This window comes from Asparagus officinalis, chromosome 5 (genome assembly GCF_001876935.1).
Source record: "Asparagus officinalis chromosome 5, Aspof.V1, whole genome shotgun sequence".
NCBI lineage: Eukaryota > Viridiplantae > Streptophyta > Magnoliopsida > Asparagales > Asparagaceae > Asparagus > Asparagus officinalis.
The window spans coordinates 97,020,276-97,031,937 of record NC_033798.1 but is presented as its reverse complement, the minus strand read 5'-3'; positions in this window follow the sequence as shown (position 1 = coordinate 97,031,937).

Sequence of the window (11,662 nt, the reverse complement as noted above, 5' to 3'; positions counted from 1 at the left end):
GACGAACACATGAAGTGAGTCGACGAACCATACGAAGCAACGATACTTCGGAATAACGGGAATAAGACCTGATCGGGAGCCCCGCGTCGTTTACAAAAGGCGGAGCACCCCTCGCGTCCTATTTACTCCGCATGTAATTCAATCATGGGAGCCTGTAGATCTCCTCGTCGGCTTTCCAACGCATATTGAACCACGTAATTCTGAGTCCGGATGACGAATTTACGGTAGAAACAAACTCGACGAACCAAAACCGGAAAAAGCCAAACTGAGACACCCCGTGGTGTCTTGGCTTGGCCAAGACACTTATAAGTGTCTTGGCCAAGCCAAGACACCACGGGGTGTCTCAGTTTGGCTTTTTCCGTCTTACAGGGGGGGTCTAACTCATTCTCCTCAACGTCCTTCGAATGAAGACATAGACGATGACGAGAAAATAAAAGAGCTTGAAAACAAAATCAACGCTTTGATGATGGCTCAAGAAGTGAAAAAGACGGGTATTCCATATCCCTATCCGAGAGAATGGGATTCAATACCGTACCCGACAAAATTCAATCTGATTAACTTCACACCGTTTGACGGGAACAGCTCGCCTATTCAGCACTTGATTTATTTCAAGTCTCATTTGGGCATGATCTCTGGAAACGAGGCTTTAATGGTCCGGTCATTCGTTGGCACCCTTGTTATTTTTAGTGGGGCCACCCCCAGTATTCTTGGGCGATGCGTCGGCCATGACGATTTCGACCACCTCTGGATCGCTGTTGTCTGCGGCGTTCTGGGTGCGACGATTGGACTCAACTAGTTGGTTTGACAAAGCCCGGATTCGTTGATCGTGCATTTGTCTCATCTCTTGCATAGCCACTTCCATTTCAAACTTGAAGATTTCCTTCTGCTTAGTCAGGGCCTCTTCAATGATTTTGGCTATCTGATCTGTATTGACCATGAGCACCTCTCGAGCTTGTCCTATGCTAGAGGTTGTCTCGTCAGAAGCGGCGCGGAATGGGAATCTGAGGATTCATCATCGGAAAGGACTCCTTCATGGATCCCACGATTGTTGTTATATCTGTCGGCTTCTAGCTGAAGCTGAGCTGTTCCTGAATTGACCCTGCTTCCTGGAGAGGAATTAGGGTCGGAATCACTTGAAATGATTGGGGATTTTCCTTTGTTGACCATGTTGATAGTCACTTCTAGGGGTTCATCATTTCGAGCAATCGATCCTCTTTGGTGGGAACGCCTTGATTTGGGCTTTGTCGGTCCATCGGAGATTCCCTCGAATATCGAGACCCTCTGTGGAGCGGTCTTGGGGCAGCTACAGGTTGATAATACTGCCCTGATAATTTTGGTACACGGACAGTGAGGATCCGCTTCCCGGTTGTTTCTCTTTCGAGATTCATTCGCACCCCCAGCCTGATAGTACAACTCATCGACGTTGCCGTCGGAGTAACCTATCGGCTGCTCACATGGGTTCTCAGGTATAACGCGTTCGTTTGTACGACGCGTCTTCTTCTGAGTAGACATTGCCTTGTTGGCCTCTGCAAGAGTCGCACGTTTGGAATCACTCCTTTGTGAGGGTGAAACCTTAACGGGCTCTTGGTCCTTTGCACGCACCGCCGAGCTGGTTGTTGCAGAGATCGATTTGTTAGGAGATCGTGTACGACCCCCAGTCCGGATGTTGGCTCGAGGCTCCTTCAACGATCCCCAGCTTTCCTTGACAAGCGCTTTTCCTCGATTCTCGGGTAGAGCGTCGATACGGTTGTTCAGAGGATTCTTCAACTTGGGGAAATCCACGCTGCGGTGGGGCTTTACCGAAGGTTCGGGACCTGAAATTGACGAAGGTTGGAGAGCAATATTACCTGCTTTTACCTTAGGCGTTGATTCGGCCTTTGGCATCCAAACTCGTTCGGACCTCGGCGATCTCTTAACGGCCTCTCCCTTTAGCATTTCTCGTGCTTTTTGGACCAGGGCTCGGGCATGCGCACGCAAGGCGCGGCGCTTCTGGATTCGCTCCTCGAGAGTAGAACGGGTTCTTTTGACATGAACCCATTTGTTTGTTTCTGCTTCGGAGGAGGGGCTGGTTGTTTGCCGTGGTTGCTCCTGGCGTTGCCTGGATTTTAGATCTACGTTATAGCGGATCCCATCCATCGGCTCCAAAGCCTCGGCCAGCTGTCGAGCAAGACGTTGACGCTGTCTTTGTCGTGCTCTCTTTGATAATGCCGGAGCGTCTTCAGAAGTCATCTCCTCGGCGGAAGAGGAATCCGGATCTGCGATCTCGACCAGGTTGGACGACGTGGGGACGTCGCGTGGTGCAAGTGCAGAGGCGGCAACGGGGTCTTGGATTTTTGAACCGAAGGACCTGCAATCATTTATGAAAGAGGTTACCTTTCTGTACCCGTTTGGAGAGGCGGATCTGGAGGAGGAGGAAGAGAGGCCTTCTTTGAACCGTTGTTGATCGAGCTCGTGTTCTTCATTCACCCCGATCTTGAGTGCTGGTTGCGTCACGACGGCGTCGGTTGCGATGCCGTTGGCTCCCACTGTGGTCGCCAGCTTGTTTGCGGAAAAAGTTGCTGTATTCATTGCTGCATTCATTACAACTTCAATCGTTACAATGAAATAAAAAGATAGCCTTTTTATAAGACCGGTACACAATGAAAACAAAAGAAATACAACTCTTTTCAAACAAACGCAAGATCTGTTTGTCATCTCTTGCTTGCGTGGGTCTTTTGCCTGTGACGGGGATGTTGATATCCGTGGACCACCGGGGCACTCAGATCTGGTCCGAGAAAATCGGGCAGAGTTTCGTCTATCCGCGGGGGGATTTTAGAAACTCTGAACCCCGTCGATCCGCGTGGGATCTCAGAGGTGTAAAGCTTATGTCTCGGCTAAAACGAGGCACTAGCTCTCCTTTGTATCACCGCTAAGGGCAACACTAAGGGAAAAGAAGGTGGGGAATGAAGAAGAAGACTCCTTTGCTGCAGAAGGCTCGCTCACTCCTCGATCCGGCAGGGCTTCGCCGCTCTCTTAGAAAACCCCGACTCCTTCCTCCGGCAGGGCTTCGCCGCTCCTCTCTGGAATTTCAGATCTCAAAGGCTAGAGCTCTAGATCTGAAATTCCTCTCCCAAAACCAAGGCCAAGAGAATGGAGGCCCTAGGGGCCTATTTATAGGAAAACAAAGGGGGGGTAGGGGCTGGTTGAGGACACCCCCTAGGGGGGTGTCTCGGCTCCAAAACCGAGACACCCCTTGGGGTGTCTCGGCCATGGCCGAGACACCCCCAAGGGGTGTCTCGGTTTTGGAGCCGAGACACCCCCCTAGGGGTGTCCTCAACCAGCCCCCCGAAGGCAGGCCCGCGAAGGGTTCCTACGAATGACCGGACCATCAGGGCTTCGTTCCCAGATATTGCGCCGAGATGCGACTTGAAATAGATCAAGTGCTGAGTTGGTGAACCCCTGCCATCAAAAGGAGTAAAGTTAATCAAATTAAATTTCTGGGGATAAGGAATCAGGTCCCACTCCCTCGGGTACGGGTATGGGATGCCCGTTTTCTTCACTTCTTGAGCCGTCATCAAAGCGTTGACTTTGCTCTCAAGATCGTGCATCTTCTTGTCCTCTTCCTCGCTTTTCTTCAAATAGATCTGTGGAGGTTGAGTGGCTGACTTGGTCGGATCGCTTCCGGAGTTGTCTTTATCTGGAGGAGGATCTTCAAATATTGTCTCATCCTCTTCATTACGCCGGCTGGATTCCGCCTTCTGGCTCGACTCCGGTTGGTGTTGCTGCACCTGCAAATCTCGCATCTGCTGCATAGTCAACTCCATTTCGGTTTTGAACTCAGCTCTAATTTCTTCGCGTTGTTTAGCCAACGCTTCTTGCAGCATTTGAGCTAGTTGATCCGGCGTGATCGCGAATGATTCTCTGGCTCGTCCAACACTGGATGCAGTATCGTCCGATGCAATAGCGGAACAAGTATCCGACAATTCTTCATCTGAAGATAAACCCTCGTGCATTCTCCTGTAATCTCGACGTAAGTTGGCTCTTCTTTGTAACCGCGCCATCCTTTGAGAAAGACCCCGCTCAACTCTCCCTCCCGGAGAGAAATCAGGGTCGTAGTTAACTGACTTTTGCTTTCCTTTATTGGTCATGTTGATAGTGACCTCAGGAAGCTCATCTTGTCGGATTACAGATTTCGTTTTGTTGAAACGTCTTGTTTTGGGTCTTGACGCTTCATTGGACAATCTTTGAAATACGGAGACTCTTGTTGAATTATTCTTAGAGCATCCGCATTCTGTCAACACTGCTTTAATGAGTCTCTCGCAAGCGCAATGAGACTCATTTTCTCTGACAACTCTCTTTCTTGAGTTATCTTTCTGATAGTACAGCTCATCATTATTGTGATTCGAGCAACCTATCTTTCGCTTTTGAACTTTGTTAACATGCACAGGACGACTGGTCGTCGCCTCTGAGCGATCCAAAGTTGAATGTTTAAATCCACCCCCTTGCGGGTGTGGAGTTTTCAGAGGTCCTAAACGAGAGTGAACTGGTATTCTCTCGTTTTGGACTTGTGCAGTTCTGACAGGAGGGTGTTTACGACCCCCTGCATATGAAACCATTAATGGTTTATTTGCCGGACATGGTTGTTCCTTGACTGGGGCTTTGCCTCGATCATCAACTGAAGGACCAAGGCGATCTGCCATTGTTATCTTGAACTTGGACAAATCTGGGCTAACCCAGGGTTCTACTGGTGTTGCAGTAGACGGGCCCGGAACAGATGCTTGTGGTGTCTTTGGCATCCAGACTTTACGATTCTTCGGTGGCCTTTCAGTCACCGCCTCTTTCTTGGTTTCTTGCGCTCGTTGACGAAGAGCGCGAGCGTGGGCAGCCTTCGCCTTACGCCTTTGTATCCGTTCTTTAAGGGTTGAACGGGCCCTTTTGACGAGAGTCCATTCCTCCGTCGTAAGCTTTGCAGAAATATGATTATCTTGCCATTGAGGCAACTGGGTCATTTTCTGTTTTCTCGACTTTAGGTCCGCATAGTAATGGACCCCGTCGGTTTGTTGCATGGCCTTAGCCAATTGTCGAGCACGGCGCTGACGCTGTCTCTGACGAGCTCTTTTCGTCAGCACCGGTGAGCTATTGATCAACGACTCCGTAACTGGTGTAGAGTCGTTTTGAGCAGGGACGTTGCAAGGAGATTCCTTAACAACGATCGAGCCAGAATCTTTGTCTGCGGCCTCCGTTGGAATTGCAGACTTGAAAGTTTTCGAAATCTTCCTATATTTGCGAGACGAGGAAGATTTCGCGGATGAGGATGATAAATACTCCTCAAACTTCGCCTGATCGAATTCGTATTCGATCTCTTCATTGATGATGATCTTGATCGGTTGCGACACCGCGGCCTCGGCAGCGAGGCCGCTGGCTCCCACTGTGGTCGCCAGCTTGTTTGGTTCAAAAGTCGCTGCTGTGGAATTCATTATAACTTTGTTCGATTACAACAAATTCGAAAGAATAATCTTTTTATAAGACTTTTTCTACACAACAAAACAAAAATTACAACTCTTGAGAAACAAACACGAAAATCGTCTATCAATTCTCGTTTTCGTGGGACTTTGCCTGTGCCGGGAACGCTTTGGTTCGTGGACCGCCGATTCACAGATCGTGAAGAGGGGGCTTATGATTCTAACTTCGTTATCGAAGTAGAAATTGAAACGATATCTTATCGAAGTAAGATAGTCGTTCTTCTTAAAATCAAGTCGAAGCTTAATTTCAAGGCGTTGCAAGAAAAGAACTCAAATCTCTGCTCTCTCTGCTCTGGAATGCTCTAACAAATGCTCGATCCTCGTCAGAAGTGAAAATGCTGTCTCGGAAAATGGCAGTTTTTCGCTGTAACTGTTCTCTCACGTTTCAAACTCCGTTATTTTGGCAGTTATCCACGTGATTTTCGCCCATGATGTTTCCCACGTCCCTTGGTAGTTAATGGACACGTGTAGGGCAGTTACAAATGTAGTTTTGACTATTTCAACAGAGAGAAATGTGATAGGGAATGGTTAGTTTATTCAAAGGATATCGATAAAGTATTTTGTTTTTGTTGTAAACTGTTTAAAAATGGTTTTAAGAAAAGTTTTTTAATAAATGAAGGATTTAATGATTGGATGCATCTTAGTGCTAGGCTTAAAGAACATGAAACAACTAATGAGCACATCATTAACATGAGTACTTGGCTTGATTTACGCATAAGATTAAAGAATAATAAAACAATTGATAAAAATATTCAAGAGCAAATTAATAAAGAGAAGGAACATTGGAAGAAAGTATTACAAAGAATAATTTCTGTTGTTAAATATCTTGCTAAACATAACTTGGCATTTCGAGGAACAAATGAGAGAATTTATCAAAATAATAATGGAAATTTTTTAGGCTTAATTGAAATGATTGCAGAATTGGATCCGGTAATGCAAGAACATGTTCGACGTATTAACCATGATGAAATTCATTATCATTATCTTGGTCATAGCATTCAAAATGAATTGATAAGTATGTTAGCTTCTAAAATCAAATGTGCAATAGTTCAAAAAATTAAAGAAGCTAAATATTTTTCAGTAATACTTGATTGCACTCCGGATGCTAGTCACCAAGAACAAATGACTTTAATATTACGATGTGTCGATATTTCTACAAGCCCGATAAAAATAGATGAATTTTTTGTAGAATTTTTAAAAGTAAATGATACATCTGGACAAGGACTTTTTGAAGAATTACAAAATATGCTAAAAACTCTTAATCTTGATATTGATAATGTACGAGGTCAAGGGTATGATAATGGGTCTAATATGAAAGGGAGACACCAGGGTGTACAAAGAAAATTACTTGATATAAATCTTAATTTAACACTTTGTGATATGGCAAATTGTTGTGGTAAAGCAAAAGACTTTTTTGGAGTGATACAACGCATTTATACATTATTTTCTCACTCAACAAAGCGATGGCAAATTTTAATAAATAATGTAAAAGGTTTAACTGTGAAGCCATTGTCGGCTACACGTTGGGAAAGCCATATTGAAAGCGTTAAAGCAATTAGATTCTAAACACTTGAAATAAGAGAAGCACTACTTCAGTTAGCAGAAACTGATAATGACTCTAAAATAAGGAGTGAAGCAGATTCTTTAGCAACAAATGGAATTGGAAATTTTAAATTTTTATTAAGTATGATTATTTGGTATGATATATTGTTTGCTGTTAACTTAATTAGCAAATTTTTACAATCTAAAGACATGCTTATAGATGTTGCTATAGATCAAGTAAAAGGATTGATTAGGTTTTTTGAGGATTATAGAGAAGTTGGGTTCACACAAGCTATGACAATTGCTAAAGAAATTGCTACTGAAATGGAAATTGATTCTGTATTTCAAGTAAAACGTCAAATCCGTAGAAAAAGACAATTTGATGAGAATGTTAATGAGGATACAACACAATCAGCTGAAGAATCTTTTAGAATCAATTATTTTTTGTGTATTGTAGATTAAGTTATTGGTTCACTAAAGAAAAGGTTTGAGCAATATAAAGCATATGAAGATATTTTTGGATTTTTGTTTGGTTTAGAAAAGTTAAATTCATTAGATGATAATAATTTGAAAGCATGTTGTGATAATCTTGAAATTGTTCTAAAATATAAAACATTTTCTGATCTTGATGGGAAAGATTTATTTGGAGAACTAAAAATCTTACGAAATATTTTACCAAAAGAAATAAAGATGGCTATTGATATACTGAATTTTTTAAAAATACGAAATTGTTTTCCAAATGCATGTATTGCTTATAGAATATTATTGACTATACCTGTTACAGTCGCATCTGCAGAAAGAAGTTTTTCAAAATTAAAATTATTAAAATCTTATCTGAGATCGACCATGTCACAAGAAAGATTAAATGGACTAGCTTTGATATCCATTGAAAATAATTTTTTAGATAAAATTGATGTTAAAGGCTTAATTAGTGATTTTGCAGCTAAAAATGCAAGGATGACAATTTTTCGATGATACTTTTTGATGCTAAAGGCTTCGATATGTCTTATGAAGGTAAGCACAGATACAAAAGGAACATAATATTTGGTATTTCTTATTGTGGACTATTTACTCTATTGGAAAGCTTTATTAAGATGAGATTACATGCATTTATCTGATCAGTAACATTTTATTCAGGTGATTGAAGAGATGGGCAATAGCACTTGAAAAGTATGTTAAAGACTATCCAGATGTAAAAAAAACCAGGTAATATTTTAATGTCTGATCAGTAATATTTTGTTTGCTAGCATTTTAAGGATTCGAATTGGAAATTATTGATATTTAGGTAATATTCAAGGGTCTATGTTTACTTTTCGCACAGGGCCCCTAAAATCTCAGAACCGGCCCTGCCTCCTACCATCTTCCCTCCCTTTATCATCCTCAAAATGGTAAACACCTCCCTCGCCCACTGACATGCTTCTAGTCCCATCAACACTCTCTCTCTCACCTCCTTCACTTCTATCACTCCGTGCTAGGGGTGCTAAACCGTATCCGTATCCGAGGAAATATTCGCAATTGTATCTGTTAAGATACGGATATAGTTACTCAAATCTATAACCGATATAATATGGTTACGGATATGGTTTTGTAATGAAATATCTGTATCTGTATCCGAAATATCCGGATATATATTAGTCATACTATTACGATAGTTTTGATTATTAGATTATGAATTTATGGTTAATTTTGATGATCAAAATGTCTAATTTTAGTTTTTTAGTTATAATGAACATATTAATGAACTCTTTTGTTTCACATTAACTATGTTTTTCTCAATACTATCTAGTTTTCTCATATCCGTTTTGTATCTGGATGCATATTCGCTTATATATCCGCATCTATAGCTGTAACCGTATCCGATTTTAGCGGATATGGATATGAATTTTCCTCACCAAGGTATACCCGTATTCATATCCGTATCCGAGATGGGTAAGCGGATATGGATATGATAAGCATCATATCTGAGGCGTATCCGGACCGAATGCACCCCTACTCCGTGCCATGTGCACGATCCCATCAGTCCCTCTTTTTTTATCCTCAATTGGGTGAAAACGGGCAAGAATGAGGAGGGTGTCGAACATTGGAAGCAGAAATTTGGACCACTATTTTCCCAAAATACCCTTAATCCGAAGCTGCACCATTAAGTTAGAAAATATATAAAACAGAGGTAATAGGTTAGAGTAAAATTGGAAAACCAAGAAACATCCCTGTAGTTTTTAGACAATCTACTCTTCTATACTTAATAGGAGAAGCCAAAGAGTTATTGTTCATATCACAGTAAATGCTACAGTAAATACTATAGTATAAACAGTCAATCAAATCTAATCCTCTCTACTCAAAGTTACTTAAACTACGTAATTTAGTATAGCATAAACAGTAAATCGACTCTGCTCCTCCATACTTGAAGTTATTATTTATGCTACAGTATTTTACTGTATTATATACAGTCTAGCAAATCAAATGTATTAAAACTTAGATCCTTCTTTAAGTATACAGGAGTAGATATGATTTCTAAATCAAATGTATTAAAACTTGGATCCTTCTTTAAGTATAGAGGAGTAGATATGAATCTAATTTTAAGCATACAATAATTAAATCAAATGTATTAAAGCCTAGAGGAAGACAAGTTCAAAAATACAATGCTTAAAAAAAAGGGGCCGTGCTCTGCACAGGGTGCAACACTAGTATGTTATTATAGCAAGAGGCATGTGGGCTTATGAATTCATACACAACCCAGCTTCATGTGTATAATGCACGAACCGGAGAGTTGGTGCCGATGGTTATATTCTGCTGCGATTTTGATTGTAATCCAATAAAAATGTTTCATTTTCTACTTGCTATTGACTATTTCGGATGTAAAGAAAGAAAAAAAATGCTACTTTTGACATTCATAAGGGGACAGGACTCTCGCTAGAAATCGCCACTGACCATAAAGAGTCCTAAAAAAGTCGCAACAATTGACTGAAATAACAGAGCGTGGGATAATATAGAAGCAACGTTGTGAGCAAACATTACTCAAACAGCTAGAAAACCCTTCTGAGTAAACTTGAACTTCTCAATCAGCAGATCATTTACAGAATGTTCTTGTTTGTTCTGCATTTCTTGTTTTGCTACATAACATGAATCTCATTCCAATCATCAATAGTGAAGCTTCGAAAGTGCTCAGGATAATATCTGGGGACTATGTAGAGCATTATCCTGTTAAAGAACTTCAACTTGATTTATGTGTGTAGGTACTGTTGTATAACTAGATTAAGTTATACCCTCCTTTTACAGGAATGTATAGTGTAAAAGGAGAAACAAAATTTTACGAATGTTGTTAGTACCCGTCATATTTTACCTCATTCCAATTCCCAAACAGCCAGAATATGCATCAGATAGTTTTAAGGAAGTTAGGACCTTTGTGGAACAACATACAATGTATACAATGTATGAACTTTTGTATACACTTGATTAAGGGAATGAAGTGCCCTTGGTCAATAGAACTCCCAGGAGATTGGTTGCTTCACCTAGAAAACATCACAAACATTTGACCAGCATCGCGGGTCTATTGCTTGCAACAAAATGAACATCCTGGAATCTCTCTGTAGAGGGCTTCAAAAGTCATTTTTGCAGGAAGCTAGCTTTTGTGGGATATACGCTACTCATCGCTAAAAGGACTTTATGTGATGATTTGTTCATAAGCTGATTAAGTCATCAATTGAAGTTCTGAAGGCAAATATCACTATTCACAATGTTTAAAAAAGTAGAAGCGCAAGGCGAAACGCTAAACCCTTTGATGAAAGGACGCATTAGTCAAAAAGAATTAAATATGTAAAGTATAAAAATGAATCATAATAAACTAAGTTATATATGTAACATATATATTTTATTTACACGCACATGGTCATATTAAAAATACATTGGGACATTTTAATGTTAGTCAAAAATCCTTTTATATCCTCCTATGTTGTCTAAAGTGTGCACTTCAAAAAAAAGCCCTTTATGAAGCAAGAAGCACACACTTCAATTACACTTTAAGACAACAAATCTCTGACAAAGAAATGGAGGTTCCAGCATTGGCTGAAAAAGAAAATAGAATAATGAAGAAATTTTCAACAACAAGGTTGTTTCAGGAAAAGTGAGCACAAGGCCTCGGTGGATACTGGTTGCACTTGCAACTGCTTGGTTTTCATACAATCTTCTACAAGTCAAGGTGTCTATTTAGAGGCATAAAAGTGAAATCAGTAAAAAATAAAAAAAAGTCAAAACCTTTAATTTGAACTTGACCCCATAATCCATTTGTGCAAGGTATGATGTATCTCAAATTAGGAAGGATGGCAGACAGAAGCTTTTGAGCGAAACAAAAAATTGTGTATATTAGCGAGAACACATCATTGTTTCTGAGAGCCTCCAAATGTAGAAACAAAAAATTTCTTATTTTGCCTCACCGTCACTTGAGCTACTGTATGGAAAATAGTTGGCAAGATAGAAATGAGAGGACATTTTGGCGAGTTATACTCCAATTGCAGTTATTAGATTCTATTGTTGAGGTAATAACATCTGTATGATGAGCTCTAACTTCAAGAGATAATTGCTACAGAAGCCACGTATACCTAATAATAATTCTGAAATAAGGG